The sequence below is a fragment of the Ursus americanus genome, chromosome 21, assembly GCF_024610735.1.
Source record: "Ursus americanus isolate L20-20 chromosome 21, mUrsAme1.1.p, whole genome shotgun sequence".
Classification (NCBI taxonomy): domain Eukaryota; kingdom Metazoa; phylum Chordata; class Mammalia; order Carnivora; family Ursidae; genus Ursus; species Ursus americanus.
In genome coordinates, this window is record NC_142147.1 from 11,647,835 (window position 1) to 11,665,847 (window position 18,013).

The following is an 18,013-nucleotide window of genomic DNA, read 5'->3' on the forward strand; positions in this document are numbered from 1 at the left end:
GCTGGTCAGTATTGTCCCCTCTCTGTGATTTACAAGTCCAGTGACCTTCATTTTTCCTTTCATATAGACTACGCCAAAAATTGATTCTCCCAAACTCTGTTACAAGGTAGAATGGGAAAGTCTGGATTCTCTCCCGTCCTCATCACAGACAGTATCATTAACTTGATAAGTTTCTGCCTCACCGGGAAAAAAAACAACACACATTTTTTTTTTCTCCCTCTGAATTGACACATATTCTTCGTATAAGTACCTCTGGCTTTGAGTAATGTAGCCAGAGTCTGTATCCAGACAGCACGCCGTGATCTTTCTGTACCTGTTTGTTGCAGTGGATATAGAACCAGGGCAAATGGCAAGTCCCAGAGGAAAAGATCTAGAATGCAGCCTGCTGAATAAGAGAACAGGAATGATCTTGTGTGATGATAATAAATGCTGGGCTCTGTTAGTGCTTTGGCCGTGGATTTGGCCACCATTCAACAGCCTCTATGGCCGGCTCTCCACATGCTTTTTCTTTTCTTCCTCCTGTCTGGTTGCAAACTTATTTTGACTGAGGATTTACTTGTCACCTCATGTTGACATTTCAAGTTATTGCATTAAGAAAAACACAGGAGAAAGCAAACAAGCAAGTATATTCCAACAGGTCACCAGGCAGAGAAGTCCTACTCAGATTTCAAAGAAAAGGAGGGGGGTTGGGAGCAGAATGGAGAACAGATATATTTATAAGGGGGAAAAAATCCTCCTAGCTTTTTGGGCCCAAGTCAGATCTTGAATTGTGGGTATTATTCTCAGCTACTGGTGATTCCTAGGACTGCTAAGGGGGATTCTTGGTCCGACTGCAGTTGCAATGTAATTCTGTGGAATCATGCTAACATTCTGATTTCTCTGATTATAAGTGACTGCAACAACAAAGAGAATAACGCTGCTTTAAAAACTGTTTCCACAGTGTCTCCAGGGGACAGGTTTGCTTTGGTCTATAAATTCCCCAAAGGCAAGCTGAGACTATGTAAATTAAAAAAAAAAAACAAACTGAGCCAGTGACAACCAACTCTGTGGTTTTATTTGATTTTCCAAAACACATGTCCATCAGCGTGTTGTAGACGACACAATATGATTAAAGCACAGCAATAATCACCCATATATTGCATTTTAATTGGTATAGTGTGTGATGAATAGGGAGGTTGGAACCAGTAGGTCTACTTTTACCTTTGATCAATCTTTGATTGATCAGAATTTGTGAAATAGACGTCAGGCAGTCTGCACCCTGGGCCGGGCTCTGCCACTTACCAGCCTCGTGACCTTGGATAAGTCACTAAATAGCTTTGCAGCCCATTTTCCTCAACTCTGAAATGAGGGGTTTAAGCTAGATAAGATCTGAATAGCCTTCCACTTCTAGGCTTGGCCACTGCAAGATGTTTTCCAGTCTCTGGAATTTCATTACTGAAACCTATGATCTTACATCTCTCTGGCAGTTGAGTCTCTGCCTTTATGGTCTCTGACAAAGAGGACTTTTGTCTCAACTTCGGATTTCTGAAACTGATTTCAGTGAATTGCATCAGACATATTTTTAACTAGCTAATATTTAATGAGAGACAGAGACAGAGAAATAGCAGCAGCAATTTAAATAGTTCTTTCCTTGCTATTCCATTCCATGCGCCTTTGCCCTGGAGTAAATGTGAGACAGTCAGGAATTTGTGCCCACCTGTCCTGAGGGTGAATTTCTTCCTATTCTGAGTATGAGTCTATACCTCGAAGGTATGGTGTTTTTTTTGTTTTTTGCGTTTTGTTTTCACAATATGGCCCCTAAACATAAGGCAGCTATTTGGTGCTTAACTGGTCATTTGGTGCTTCACTGAAGAAATATGTCTATTCCAGTGATGCAGGAAAACCTAACTGTGCTGGGCTTACCGAAAAATGGTCTATTGTGCTACAAGTGGCAGGTAAATATTTTTGTTCAACTCAAGGGATTTTCAAGTGTGATTTTTGACTCTTCGTAAGTTTTGCTTACTCTGATGACTTCAGGATTTGCTACCCCTGCTCCCCAAGCATAAGATAGGACTCAAATAGGCAGTCCATTGGATTTCCTGCCCATTCTCTGCTTGTACTGGGCCTGTGCAACGATGAGGGTGGAGTTAGGAGAGCATGTCAATCCACCCATTGTACTTTATGGCTTTGAAGGCCACTGAACTGGTTGCCCAGGACTCATTCCTTCCCAGCACCCCTGGGGAACTAGCCTTTCAGTGTGTGATCACGGGGCCGTGCTCTCAGGCAACATGGAAGCCACCAGCTTCGCTCTCCGCCTTCCAACCCTAGTAGGCTTTGGCCCCAGAAAGGGCTTCCATTGGGCCACATGATTGGTAACATTGTGTGCCAAACACTTCGGGGAAGAGACAACAAATTTCTACTTGAATGCTTGCTTTTTGCCACCTAAAAAACAAACCAGTGGGAGAAAACTAGGAGAAGGTACGCTGACAGGAGTGCGGTAGTCTCTTTATCCGGTTATGAAGCTGGATGCATTTTGAACAAATTCTAGGCAAACATCTGTAGTCCACTTTTAGCCTCTTCATCCTTATTTTCCACTTGGTGGCGGTTTCGTGGAAAGAGATCTCTGCTCTTCTTGAATATCACGTTACCCTTTAGAATTCCAGAAGCAGCTCAGATCTTCAAAACTCTTAATAAACAGTGACTTTTACAATTATTTTTAAAAGCGGTGGTCCTTAAATGTTTTTCAGGTCTTTAAAAAACGTATTCCTCATAGAGACAAGTAATACCAAGTGCTGCTGATGATGGGGAAAAATTAGAGCCTTCATACATTGCAGACGGGGATATAAAACGGTGTAGGCTCTTTGGAAAACAGCCTAGAAGGTTAAACGTAGGATTACTCTATGATCCAGCAGTTCCACTCCTAGTTATCCAAGAGAAATGAGAGCATATATCTACGCAAAACTCACATGTGTTGTTCATAGCAGCGTTATTCCTAGAAGCCAAAAATGGAACCAACTGAGATGTCCCTTAGATTGAGTGAATGATCAAAATGTGGTACATCTATACAGTGAAATATAATTTGGCAATAAAAAAAATGAGGTATTGATACGTGCAGCAGTATGGGTGAATTACAAAAACATGATAAGTGAAGAAGCCAGTCACAAAGTCCCACATATTATGATTCCCTTTATGTGGAATGTTCAGAATAGGCGATCAATCAAGACGGAGAGTACATTCGTGGTTATCAGGCTGGAGTGGGTGGGAATAAATATATTAAAAGTTATGTAAGTGTACTCTTTACATGGGTAAATCCTATGAAGTTTGATATATATTTCAATAAAGCTGTTACCAGATTTTTTTTCAATTAAAAAACAATACCTTCTGTGAGATCATGTCATTTCCCTGCTTCTCTGTCCCATCTCGAACAAAACCAATCTCCTTACCAGCACCTGGTTCCTGCCTGCCTCTGTGCACTCCCCCCTCCTTCATCTTGCCACATTGGCCTCTATTCTGTTCCACCAGCTCATAAACTGTGTTTTTGTCCCCAGGCCTTTGCATTTGTTCCTCCCTTGGCCTGATGTGCTCTGCCCTTCTGACCTCTGAATTTTTGTCATTCAGATGTCACCTTAGAGAGGTCCTCCTGACTACCTTTGGTAAAATTACCTCTCCATCCCCTGCATGGGCGGTTGCATCATTCTGTTCTGTTCTCTTCAAAGCACCCAACTGTATCTGAAATTCCTATTCGTTTGGCTGACGATTTAGCCTGTGTATCCCACACTAAATGAAACCTTCTCTCCTGAGGCAGGGACAAATACTTCTCCAAGGCCTAGCTCAGTGCCTGACATATGTGCACTCAATAAATATGTGAGGGATGAATGAGTGAGCATTAGAGCGTGCTCTGCTGTCAGCTGAGAGTGGATATCCCCGTTTCATTACGGTGGCCCCCTGCAGTATGAATTGATCAAAGCCATTTACCTGGGCACCTTTACTGCCTTTCTCTGTTATATCCTGATAGAGGGGAGGCTAAAATGCCAGAGGGGACCCAGAGGCATGGGAAAAAACTAATGGACCTTGAAATTGGGATCTAATTGAGAGTTTGCAAAATATTGTTCATGATTCAATTTACTCACTTCCATCCATTCAGTCTCTGAAATACTCTTTCTCTTCTTAACACTTCTGTAATTTTACATTGTATTTATGTTGATTTAATTTTTTTTTTTTGTCTATAACATCATATTGGAAGCTCTTCAAAGGCAGGAAATGTGATTATTCCTTACCCCATGTTCTCAGTACACATATGTCATGTGTCTCTTAGGCACACAATGTACCTTGGCCATCATTTGTAAACTCAGATAACTCCGACATCAGGATGTCAAATTAGATTTTAGACAGTTTCATTCTGGGAACCTGACACTTCTTTCCATGCTTATTTTACTCCATAGAGTAATTCCACTTTAAGTTAATCTTGAAGGTGTTTGGGGTGTTTGAAGGTTACCTGCATAGCACCTGGTTTGTTAGCCATGTAAAGAAACACAGGCTTGGGTTGACTTTCCACAGGAAGCAGGTGGGCTCACTTTGGTGTGCTCTCCCTTGGGTGGCTCTCATGTGGTAAGCCAGCTGTCCTACCATTTTACACGCAGCCTTGTGCTGGGTCCTGGGGGAAAGAAGAAATACTATGAGATATGTTGGCCCAGGCTTTCCAGTGGTGACCCCTTCTGGAATGCTGGGAAGAACTAAAGAGATAACAGTGCCTTTTCCTGCCTTTTATCAGATCTGGAGGGTGGCTTGGGACTGACTAACCTGAAGAGTTTCTGGCCAACTACTGATGCCTCCTCCAAGAGTTGTTGCTTTGAGCTCCAAATAGGATCACGAGGTCCTAGATACGGATGTATGGGACGACATCTGTTACTATGCTTAAAAATAAGTTAATTCATTGACATCACTTGCCATCTATTTGGGCCACTTATATTCAATTAACCCTTAAGCATACAGTAGAGAAATAAACTTTATGTTGATTTTCCTGGTGTTATATTTCCTTCCTTGGCCTTACAGCTCCATGCAAAATTCTCTATGGAGATACTGTCCTGGGAAATATAGAAATAGTTTAGATTTTTAAAAAGAGGACTTCTGTGTCTTTTCTCTCTCTCTCTCTCACTCTCTCTCCACACACACACACACACACACACACACACACACACATCTCCATCCTATGTTTGATAGCCTTGCTATAAAAAAATTATCTGAAGTCATTTTATATTCTGACATCTCTTTAGTGGGTGCCATGGTTAATGTTATTACTCCCTAAGAAAGAATATAATTTTTCTGAGAACATTAAGCTATATTACTCTGAAACAGAGAACAGTAGCCTCTGTACTTTAATTCTTGATAGGATAAAATAAGGTCCCTCTTACATGACTTATAGACCACCTTATATTTGCATAACACTTTACATTTCTTAGGGACTTCCCTCCAAAGTTTTTGTTGAAACACAAAACACATTGTACCAAAACTGATGTTATTTTTTGTTTCAAAGTAATAGATAATTGTTATTATGTTGTAATGTTTAAAAATGATAATCGAGAAAATAAAAAAATAAAAATTATAATTAAGAAATCGGCTCAAAAATATTTAATTAGCTTTACTTAGCATGTTACATCTTTAGGGAAAACACTTAAAAATTTCACCAGTAAAGCAGCAGAATTTCCCCTGTTGGGTCATTCTATGGATACAACTGTCTTCCAAGTCAAATTGAAGTTGCTTTTGCACGTTAATACTATGAGCTGAGGTACCCAGGGAAGTAGGGTATAGCTGTCAAGGTCATGAAACACTCGTGTTAGGCGCTGTGTACTATTGAATGAGTTTACATCCTTAGGAAAAGAAGACAGATACAAAACAGGATATATGTTGCACATACACATGAGAATTTTCCCGTAGGCCAGATGACCCCTCTTTTTGTTTTGCTACTAGGCACCAACTCTAATGTGATGAAGGTATGTAGCCTGATGACATGGAAATTCAGTGGAATTCTGTAGCATTGTGGGATCTCTCCAGGCAGTACCAGGTTTCTTGTCTTCATATCAAGGTAGATGTAAAAAGGAGGAGAACCTTCTTCCATCCCATCTTTCTATAGCCTTCATAGGACTTGGCTTGGTATCTTATTTATATGTAAACGGTGCATATAATTATCGTATTAGTTATATTATTAGCTACATAATATAGGTGTGTCCCAAGCACTGTGCTGATGTCATATGGGTAATATTATATTATTTAATCCTCATGAGAGTTCTTTGAGGAAGCTAAATGACCATTTTACAGATAAGAAAACCAGAAGAGAGAAGTCATGTGCCCTGCTTACCTAGCTGGCCGTCACTCATTCACTCATGATTCATGAAGCACTTGTCAAGCAACTACTGTATATTGTTAGCATTAAAGATACAAGGGAGGGTCAAGCCCCGTCCTTGTCTTCAAAGAGCTTCAGGAACTTTGTTGGAGCAGAACTTAGTTGTCATTTCAAAGGTAAAGGAACTCAAATTGGGGAGTTTGCTGGCATCTGCCTTAGGACTATGCGGCCAAAATAAACGTGATGTATAAATGCAAGCATCAGAATACGAGTGGGAGGAGATATCCTAGAAAACATTTTCTCAGCTGTATCTATGACTCTTGGGAGCTCCACGTTCATTATTAAGTTCTTTGATGACACCGACCATTGTGCAGAAATCTCTTCCCAGAGCAATTTATAAATATCAAATAATTTTTATGGTGGGTAATTCCAGAAAGGGTTAAAGTTAGCTTCTCTGGGACACATGATGGGAAAGTAGCTGAACATGATTTCAAAGGGATTTTTTAGGAGAGATTTCCAATTATAGAGAAGTAATTTCCCTTTCTAGCTTACCAAGCTCTATTTCAGACTAATGCAGTTTCAAGATCCATATCCCTTCTCCCCTTATTTCAACAGATATTTTGAATATGAAAATCTTATGTCAAAACTTAGCTGAAGCCTTCATCAGGTTTTTGAAAGGCTAAGTAAGAATTCTGTTTCTAGGAATAAAAAGATTTGGATCAGAAAGATTCTTTGCTGGCTAGAGTCCCTTTTTGGATGGTAGTTCAAGCAGTCTTTAATCATATTTTTGTTGATTATTTATTAGTTTCCCTGGGAAATCAAAGACTCAGTAATGTAAAATGTGTTTTCCTTAAGATATTTTATGAATCGGAATCCGGAGTAAAGAAATAATGGAAAATACATTTCCTTTGCTGATATGGACTAATTGGAAATTAAAATACCTTTCTCTAGTCGGTGCCCCACATGGAAATGCTAAGTGCCCTCACTGGCCCAATTGTACCAACCGCAGTTTCTGCCCAGACAAAACTCTTATGCCGCTAGTAGATAAAGAGAGTGCTTTGTCAGTAAATCAAAACTGTGGAGCACTAGAACTAATTTAAGTGAAAGGATAGGCTCCAGGCCAGCTGTTTGGGTAAACCCGCATTGAACCAAATGGGAGACGGATGAAACTTAATATGTGTGTCTTCCAGTCATCAGCCTCGAGTGTGTGTAACGCCAGCTTGTGGTGTTTGTCATCGTGAGAAGTGTGAAGGCGGCCCTCCGTTCCCAACTGCATGGCGCTGCCAGCTTGCGACAGCTCTAGTCAATATCGGGCTTGCTCCTGGGGGAGCCAGACCTCGGCTCGCTTCCTGATGCAGGTCAGGGGAGCCGTGAAACGTCTTTACTTTCTTTCCTTGTACGCATCATCCCGATCAAGTGAAATCAAAAGGCATTTGAGAGAAAAAAAAAATCTGCTAGAGTAAACCACAAAGAAAATAGGATGCATTTTGTGCTGTTGAGGGCGGTGTAGTTTGGGGGAATATACAAGGTAAACATAGATGGCGAATGAGAAAACAGTTGGGAATAACGAAGCATGTCGTGGTAGCAGAAGCAGCAGAGCATGGCGGTGAAGAGCACGACTCTGGAGCCGGATGGTCCGAGTTCAAAACCCATTCTGCCACTTCCTAGGTATGAGAGCCAGGGCAGATTATGTAGCCCTTCTGTGCTCTCCATAAAGTGGAGAGGTAAGAACACGCACCTCAAGATCACTCAGATGTCATTTGAGACATATGTAAGAACTGTGACCTAGAGAAGTAGGTCAGAAGGGCTATGACAGGGTCGCGGCTCTGTGTTTTGAAGCCCATGGTAGAAACGTCTTCATTAAGTTGAACCAATATTCGAATATCTCTGACACTATGAAAAATGTGATTTCTTATAGTTCCATCTACTAAAAAGGGGCTCAGGATGACCGTATGGATGGAGAAAGGAAATTGTTCTGGCTTTCTGGAAAAAGGAGGAAAAAGAAAGAACACCCACCTCATAGGATTGTTGTGATTTCATAGCCGTGAAGGTGTTTGGAATGGTACCTGGCCCATAGTGAGCATTGTGTAAGTTGGTGATTGTTATTGTAGGCCATAAGTCAGAAGCTCAGATGCCTACAGGGCCTGCGAGCATCAGCCACTGATCACTGGCAGCGGAGACCATTGGTGTGGAGAGGAGAGTGGTCAGGACAGTGCTCCTCGGCTTCTCAGCTGCGGCCGCCGCTCCCCGCTGCACTGGGTGTGGCCTTAGGGGAATGCTGGTTCAGTGTTGCCGGATCTTCTGATATTTCAGAAGACACTGGAAATCTGGATTTTGCTGAAAATCTCTCAACTCTTAAATCTCATTGATTTATTTTAAAGCCCTCTACAAGCCCGGTCTGCAGGCTATGGGCCACCAGCTCATGACATCTGTGGTCTAATAATGAAACATTTAAATGGAGCTTACAGAAGCCCATCTGATAAATTTCTTATCACACTGTAAGGCAGAGATTCATTTTGGTTTTGGAAAGATTCATGGAGTTCCTACTATATGTCAGACCCTGTGCTGGTGCCGAAGATACAGGAGCGACCAAGAACTCACACACTTAATAAGATTTTTGAAGAGAAAGCAACACCTGGCACCTGATAGATACTCCGTGTTGGTTCCCAGCTCCTTCCATTAGCTCTGCTAAGTCTAGACCTGATCCAGTAAGTGCTTGAAAGCTAATTTAGGTTTTTGAATAATAATAATAGTGTGATGCAGTTTAAAACTGACAAAGCTACCAATAATATTGCAGAAATATTGTACTGAAGTTCTGTTCCTCTTAGTTTCCTGCTTTTCCTCTGATAATCATCCTCTTTCACTTGATATCACTTCATTACTTATGGACATGGACTTGGACTATGATATTTTTCCATTGTTTGCATGTTGCTTCACAAATTTTTCTCATTTTATCTTTGAGAGTGTGAACTTCCTTCACACTTCCAAGGGTGTTCAATGGAACACTAATCCTGTGAGCCGTCATTTGGGAAATAGGGAATATTATACATCTCCCCCCTTTCTTGGAGATTCACAAAGCCTGTTAGCAGAGCCCATTAAAGGCTCTGAGGAAAAACTGCAGTTTACAAAGCTACATGCTAAACCTTGTCTGAGTAAATGCTTCCCAAATGTATTTGACCAAGGCCTAGCATCCCCTTCTTTTCCCCACTTAATGCACCTTAATATGCCGTTATTGACAATTGTTTGGCCCATTGGGGGAAATGCTGGATTGCCAAATTATAGTTCCTACTAGGAACTATAGTTTCTTTCAATTTCTTCTCTACCCCAGTATGCACAGGTCAAGATATCTCCAAGAGCTCAGACTTTATTTTCAAGGAGTCTAGCAAATTGAGTGTGGCAGGTGGCCATCTTGTTGGTGCCTGACAATTGAATTATAAATCTTTGAGGAAAGAGACGGTCATCTTGTGCTCTGCGGCACCAAGCACAGGGTCGTTCTGCAGTGGGTGTGGAACAAATGCTCATTAACTGACCAGTGAATGCCCTCAGCAAAAATATTCCAGGAGATGTTAACAGTAGATGAATTCGGATAAAGAATAGATGGGTGGTTTGGGGTACTATTCCTTAACTTCTCTGCAAGCTTAAAATGATTTCCAAATTTAAGCAACTTGTTTTTCATCTATCAAACCGTGTTCCTAAAATGTGTAAATTATACCTCCCTTGGAAAAAAAAAATGTTGCAAGGCTTGCCAAGCCTAAGAGATAAGAGCAAGAAAGAAAAATGGAGGATGCCCATGAGCGGGTCAAGAAAAGAGAATGAAGAAGAACAAGTGTGCAACAGAATCAGCAGGTTTGGGTTTTCACAAAGATCAGTGCCTGATACTGGGGCTAAGATGGTGTCATCCAAGGGCCCCGTTCCCAGGCTGCATTCCAGATTGGGTCTGCCCACGTCTCCCACCGAGTCCTGTGGCCATGGAATTTGCTAGTGCTTTCAGCCCCCACAATTGTTGACTCCTCTACGACCCCCCTTCTCCACCTGCCCCCAGTGTGGGTGGCACATCTGGCCTCACTGCTTCCACTTCAGGGCGGTAATTTCCTCCACCATCATGGACCCCCCACACCCCGCCACGCTGCTCAGTGCCTCATGGCAAGACCCAACCTGACTCCTCTTCAGAGAAGGAGGAATTAGCCTCAGATTTGAGGGTTCGGTGGTAGAATGACGTTTCCCACACTCACAGACCTGCATACCAACGAGAAACTTGAGTTGATTTTAGACTGTTGCTATGAGCCTTGTGCAGGCCCCAAATGACAAGGGAGCACGGAGCTAATTAACCATCCTTGTAAGCCTCAGGAGCTCTCTCGTGTCTTTTTGGTTGTGGGCATAGCGCTAATGCTTTGACTTTAATACAATTCCTTTCCTCCCAGCTCTTCACATTTGTAAATCTTCGGTAAAATGTATGTGGGAAATCAGTAGGACACGCTTCAATCCAGTTACAATAGTCGGAGGAAGACCATCCTAGCCTTTAAAGTCTCTCCTGTTGACACTAATATTTTTACCACCCGTCCTTGGGCCCTCATACCCACCTCCTGATTTTTATGAAGGTGCGTACTGCAGGACAGTGAGAGTCACAGGATTTTACATAACTTAACTCCTAGGTGTGTTTGGAATGAAAACAAAGATAACCCTGTTCAACAGTGAATTTGTGCCTCTGGGTGAATGGCCAGGTGTTCTTTCAACTGAACTGTGAGACTAATTTCTTCCTGGCCTCTGGAAACCAGCTGAAGAAGTGGGCCAGCTGGTATATCTTCAATCTTGCATACCAACATCTTTCTCTGATTCACAGATTTCCTTTATCCCCAGCACTTCCTCTGGTATGTGCATCCCCGACAGTAAGCGATATCTCTTATTGGATTTGGGCATTTTTCAATCATGAGTCTTTGGGGGGGGGTAGAGGAAGAGGGGGGTGGCTACGTTAGAATATTTCCAGAGGGAGCCGTTCTTTAATCTCACCCAGCTCGGACTCCTGCGGATAAGATAGTCTCCACATTCGCAAGGAGATGACACCAAAGTCATAGAGGATGGCATTAGGAGCATGACTCTTTTTAATATTTAAATGATCTCAGGGAAAACAAAGTTAATTGCCATCCGGTTGTTGTAACGCCCACCATGACTAGAGTATACAACAGGAAGCTACGGAGATTCTCATCTAGAGAAGAAGTTTCATTTTGGAAACTTCCTGATGACTTTGATTTGCAAAGCACAGCTTTTCCGTATTAATGGACTCACTTGACAGTGACCCGAGATTTACCTGGTGAGTCACAGAGTAAAACTTGACACTTGGAAGCAGGAGCCTCTATACCTGACAGTCTGGCGGTTCTCAGGATACCGGATCATATCCGTAATTTATTTTCCCAAATACCTGTAACGTACAAGATTCTCCGTGCACTTAACAGGGTATTTGAAAGTCACAAGTAAGGGGCAGAGGACCTCTGGTGACTTGAACACGTCCACCTTCAGGAGTGTGTGTGCCTGTTGGCACTCCCGGTACAATCTGGACCTATCTTACAAGTATTTTAAGGGAAACACATTTTTCTTTGCTAGTAATACGTACACACTAAAGTTTTCGAGAAACTGAGTAGTGCTTCTGTTGAAACTGTGCCTGCCTGTTTTTGAGATGCAGTTGACAAGGGCCTTCCAAAGGGAGCTGTACCATGATGCAAACCTTGAACCTCCTTTAGTCTAGTGTGTGTGAGAAACTCGGTCGAATGCCTGGTCGACCAGGCAGTCAGCGTCAGGGCTCAGTGGGCAAATGCCATTCTCAGCCCTTCATACAAACCTAGCTTGCCTGAAGGGTGTGCATTGAAACATATGTGACTTTGCAGGTACTTTTCTTTTTTTAAGGTTTTATTTATTTATTTGACAGAGGAAGCGAGCGCATAAGCAGGGAGAGCGGCAGGCAGAGAGAGAGGGAGCAGCATGTTCCCCAAGGAGCAGGGAGCCCAATGTGGGGCTCGATCCCAGGACCCTGGGATCATGACCGAAGGCAGACACTTAACTGACCAAGCCACCCCCAGGCGCCCCTTTCAGACACTTTCAAATGTACTGGACATTTCAATTGCAGATTCCCTTGAATCGGATCTTAGCAGATATTTACATATTACAAAAACAGCTACGTTTCGTGCAAAGTACGGAAGCAGCTTTCACTCCTAAAAGTATATGTTACCTATACCGTTTACACACAGAGTTGTCTGTGCGAGAGTTCTTTGCCCTTGGTGACAATTGCAGTAGTTGAAGCACCCCCTTAAAAAGCAACATAGATTTTCAAAAGGGAATTTCTCATGGTTCGTAACTCATAATAAAATAATAAAGCTATGCCCACGGCAAAAATGCCTGTAGGGAAAGGGATGGGACAAGAGCAGGAAATCTGGACTAGCTTTTTTTTAAAAAAAGATTTAAAATTCTAAGACTTTGGAAAAATTCAGCTTAAAAAATAACATGAATAATGACTATTAGTATTTGTTGAGTGTTTACCGTATGCCAAACGCTGTGCCTCATGCTACGCGTCGGTTTTTAAATTTGGCCCTCACAACTCTCTACGAAGTGCGTGTTTTATTACCCCTATCTGTTAGACGAGAAAGCTGAGGCTTCCCACAGTGTCTTACAAGGTCATTCAGCCTCCAGCAAGTAGGGGGAACAGAATTCCGAATCATGCGGTCAGCCTTCGAGCGATTGCTCTTGGCCATTTTTCTTGCCTCATACATCATTTCTTCCTCCAGCAGGGGTCACGGACTGAGCCAGCAGGCCAAATCCAGCCTCAGGGAACAGTCGTCACTGCTGAGCAGGCCTTACGTGTCAGGATTATTTTCTGCTTCTTCATTTATTCTTTCATTTCATCCTCAAAACCACTCCATGAAGTCGGTGGTGGTTAGTATCCCCATTTTCCGTATGAGGAAAACTGACGTTCAAATGGAGTAGTGGGTCCCAAATGTTAGCAGGACTGACATCCAGCTCCAGGCAGTCTGGTCCCAGAAGCCAGTCTCTCAACCATCATGCTTAGAAGTGCGTTTGTCTGCCAACGTTTTAAAATCGAAATATTTCACACGACACACAAAGATGTCCGACTTCTCTTGGAAAACCAAATCGGACTGAAGACTGGGCAGTACTGGTTCCCTTCCACCTGGCAAGCGTCACTTGGCAATCGTGGGTAGCGCTCATGTTAGAGGGGTGTCTCCTGCTACCAGCCCTCCCTTTCACTGCTTTACTTCTGATGACTCACTTGGACTTTGGGGGCCTTTTAGTTTGCAGTTGTGGTTCGGGGTTTTCATGGGACCGGAGCTGCCTCTGCTGGGGCCTGTTGAATGTTTTGTTGTACGTGTTTACTTGTTCAGTGCTGACAGCATCCCCTCAAAATAACAATAGACTCTTCCTCTGTCCCCTTCTGCAGCCTGTGAAATTTATACCCTTTTCTCTCTCCGCCTGGCCGATAGCACTCTGGTGATGTTTGGTTGGCCATAACCAAGCTGGTAACAGCATCTCCAGGCTCTGGCATATAACTTGGTGGGCCGTCGCGGGACCCAGAGACCCCCAGGCTCTGTCTGTGTCAGAGTGAAACACAACTCTAACGCCCAGAAAATGCAGAGGAAGAGTTTGGCAGGTCCATGCATCCTTCACAAACCAGAGATTTATGTATTGAACGGGGCTTTTCTAAGAACTCAGTCTTGATGATTTGTTCCATGTTGGGCCAAACCAGGGTATTATTGGTAAGATAATGAGTGGCACTCACCCAAGGGTAATCCTTCCAGGGATTTTGATGATGCAGTAAATCGTGAGTGTAAAGCCTGAGTGGTTTATGCCATTAAAACCTCAGGATAGAATTAGACTTGTAATCACCACTTGCCCATGTTTTGTCATTTATGATAATTATAGTAGTAATAATCCGTGTATTGTTGAGAAGTAGCAGTCAGAAGCATCCATCAATTTTTTATCGACACCAAATCAAGTTGATACTTCATCTTTGCTGCAAAAATGTAGATTGCACCAATTAGTCTAAAGAAATTGGGCAGTCATTAGCAATGAAGTAAGCAGTTAATCTACAGAATATTTCTGGTTCCTCTGATGCCAACAATCCCTCTTAATTAGGTGGAATACCGTGAGTGTCTTTTGGACTCTGTCAATAGCGCCATTGTTGGCTGAGATTAGAAGAAGCATCCATGTCCCAGCTTTTATTTAAAAGAATGCACTATTACCTCCCAGCCCCCACCTTGTACCCTTCTGCACTTCCAGGCAAATTTATTCTGAAGCAGAACACTCAAATCAAAGCGGTTGGCATTTTTTTTTTCTTATTTAGAAATAGGAATTTTCCCCAGTGGGCTGCTTTCAGGGCTGGGGCGTTAGCTCACCATCCCATACTTGTTAACTATGTTCGCTCACCTTCCCCAAATCATGGAATAATCATCTCCTTGAAAAGAAGGAAAGAAAGAAAAAGAAGGAAGGGAAAGAGAGAGAGAAAGAGAAAAGAAAGAGACAGAACTAAAGAAAGAAAGAGTCAGAATTTAAAAGGAAATCCAACTAGTTGTGAAGAAATCCTGGTGCTAATGAGCTTTCTACGTCTGCCTCAAGTCTTTTCCCCAGGCTATCCCAATCTCCGTCTCTAGACATTTTCAATCGGCATTGCCCATAAATTGTACTAAGCAGATGAATAATGTAGTGTGGAAATGGCGAATATATATATCTTTTCTATTTAGGAAGTTTGGAAAAGCAAGACTATGAAAGAAAGAACTCACTCCTAACCCCCAACCATGACACCAACCTCTGTAGCTGTTTTTTGGTAGGTTTTATTCCGAACTCTTAAACATACAAATATGTGGAGTGTTGTTATTGTTGTTGTTGTTTTGCTGGAGTTATTACTTTTGCTCCTTGAACAATGCAGGGGTCAGGGGTGCTGATTCTCTGCACAGTCAAAAATCCCTGTAGAATTTTTGACTCCCCAAAAGCCTAATAACCTCCTGTTCACTGGAAGTATTACCAGTAACATAAACATTGATGAACACATATTTTGTATGTTACATTTATTATATACTGTATTCTTACAATAAAGTAAGCTCTAGAAAAAAATACTAAGAGATCATAAGGAACAGACTTACAGTACGGTGTTGCGTTTACCAAAAACCACATGGAAGTGGACCTGCGCAGTTCAAACCCATCTTGTTCAAGAGTCAGCTGTATAATGGGGCGCCTGGCTGGCCCAGTCGGTTGAGTGTCCGACTCTTGATTTTGGCTCAGGTCAGGATCTCAGGGTTGTGGTATCAGGCTGTGGGGTAACCCCTCCCCCAAAGAGTCAACTCTATGGTATTCTTTTTTTCCACTTGGCATAATATTTTTTTCACTTTACTATCAATTTCAATAATCATTTTTCGTGTATAAATAGTACTCCATCAAATATAGAGTATATCTTTCTCCATGTTTTGGATTATTTCCCTGAGATAAAAAGTGAAATACTGGATCAAAATTGATGTTTCTTTATAACTCTTGATAGAAATTGACAAACTGCGCCCCGAAAGAATTGTACCAATTTTAAAAACCTTACCAGTAATATATAGATACCAGTTTAATTTTAGTGAATGAGATTTAAATTCAGATGTGTTGGCATGCTTGTATCTAAGCTAAAAATATAAATGTTAGCCCTCCATAATGGACAAATGGGTACAGTATCAAATTGTGCTGTGACTCACACTTGGCTTAAACAAGGGCAATTATTATCTCATGTTACAGGAAGTTCAGAAGTAGGACAGCTGTAGGTGTGATATGATCATAGACCCAGTGATGTCACTGAAGACCTGGATTCCTCTCTTTTAAGCTCACCATGGTAACCTTTCCCCTCATGCTGGCTTCCTTCATGTTTCAAATGGCTGCAGCTGCTCCAGGCATCACATCCAGATGTTGAAACAACAAAGATGGAAAGAGATCAACTCTTCCAGTGCCTCCTTCTCAAGAGTGAGGAAATCCTCCCTAGAAATTCCCTGTTGACCTTCTTTCCAGTCTCATTGCCTATATCTGGGTCAGATGTTCAGTGCTAAACCAAAACCTACCAAAGGAAATGGAAACACCATTACTGGCTTTATTACCCAAGATTTACTCCTGAGCTGGCAGTGGCATCCATTTCTCTGAGTTGAAGACATGAATAAAATAGGGGCTCTGTTAGCAACGAAGAAGAAGGGGGTGGTTGTTGGGGAGGTAAACCGTAGTGTCTCCCAAGACACCCTGAGCTTTTTCTTCAGTCTCTGGCTCACTCTTAGAACCATTTAGAATTCTGTAGTAACAGTTTATGCATTTAATGGATGTCTGCAAGATATATGCAAGTCCTGGGCTTTGGCCTCCACATAAGGCCCTCACATACTGTGACCATGCTTACACGCCTTACATTTTCCTAAAAACCTGCCTCGGTGCTATGCCTCAAAGATAAAAACCAGGACCTCCTCTATTTTCATAAACCTTTGGTATATAGGTCTCGTATGGGAAAGAAGTGAAACTGGCTTTCTGTTAGAGAACTCCTTTTTGGTGGAGTTTGGACATCTAGCAGGCCACTGTCAGGGTTTCTGCCGAGACCAAAGGTTTACAGAAAATTCCCACTGAATTACGCAGGCTCTGTGCATCTTATTCCACTGCACAGCCCAGCGTTTTGAACGTTTCACTGCTCGTTAGCACCTCCAGTGAAAGACCAAGAAAGGGGAGGGTGGGGATCGAGGAATTCCTATCAGTCAAATACTTCTTGTTTTATCTCGTTGGAGAAAGGGCTGAAATTACTGCCTCAAAGAGTGCTTTGAAAATAATCTACTTTATTTCTCCACTCATTTCCCCCCTAATTGTACAAATTATCAGCATTGCATTTTAGTTAAAAAAAAAAAAACACAAAAAAAACACAGTGATGTAGAAAACACATCCCTGGGTTGAAGAAACCAGCCTAGCTACTGCATGCCTCAGAAATTCAGTACTATTTTGCGTTTCATGTACACAGTTGAATCATAGGGTACAGATACTATCTTTTTATTAATGCCTGACTTGCAAATATTTCTTGGCACCGGAGAATCAAGGTAATCTTGGATCAAACCTGCCCGTTCCTTTAGCCAAGTAGATGAAAGTCCAAAATACGCCCCTTTCCTGCCACGCCATGATGGAGTCGTCGCTTCACTTGTAATTCTGGGTGAAGACAAAAAACAAAACAAAACACCCCACGTACGATACTTATATACTTTTTGTTTTACAGTTTGTGAGGATTTTTATGAGATAATTACATGTTCTAATTATGAGATTACATACATTTCTACCACTTATATAATCGAGTGTAATTATACGAACTGCTTGAACAGACAGTGATAAAAAAATTACTTGAAGCAAAAATTATACATCAAAATGCCATTTCAGAAAGGCTTTTGGAGCATATATGCCACAGGTCCCAGAAGAGGTGGACAAAGATGAACTCAAGGGCCTCCAGTAGCTTACTTTTATATTGGTTATGGCAGCAAGAATGACTCGTATCATTTTGGAAGATTCATCTTTTTAGAACTATTTTGCAAACATAGTGCCCGTGATGTATACCTTCGTTACCTGTGCAGAAGCTGGTTGAGTTCTGAGTTTGTCTCCTTCTTCCCCTCACCTTCTCTCCCTCCTCCCCCCGCCCCCATTACTTCCTTCCCTTCT

The 18,013-nt window shown here is 42.1% G+C and overlaps 1 protein-coding gene across 4 annotated transcripts in view; it reads left to right on the forward strand.

The window, feature by feature from the left end:
* The window catches only part of FTO (FTO alpha-ketoglutarate dependent dioxygenase), a 369,186-nt gene that overhangs the window by 272,512 nt on the left and 78,661 nt on the right, over positions 1-18,013 (forward strand). The window contains exon 9 of one of the 4 annotated variants that reach the window (XM_087870428.1): positions 1-18,013. This exon is cut by the window's left edge and continues 29,957 nt beyond it; it is cut by the window's right edge and continues 14,179 nt beyond it. The exons of the other annotated variants lie outside the window; for them this stretch is intronic. The gene's annotated coding sequence lies outside the window, so the exon portion shown is untranslated. 4 annotated transcript variants of the gene reach the window in all.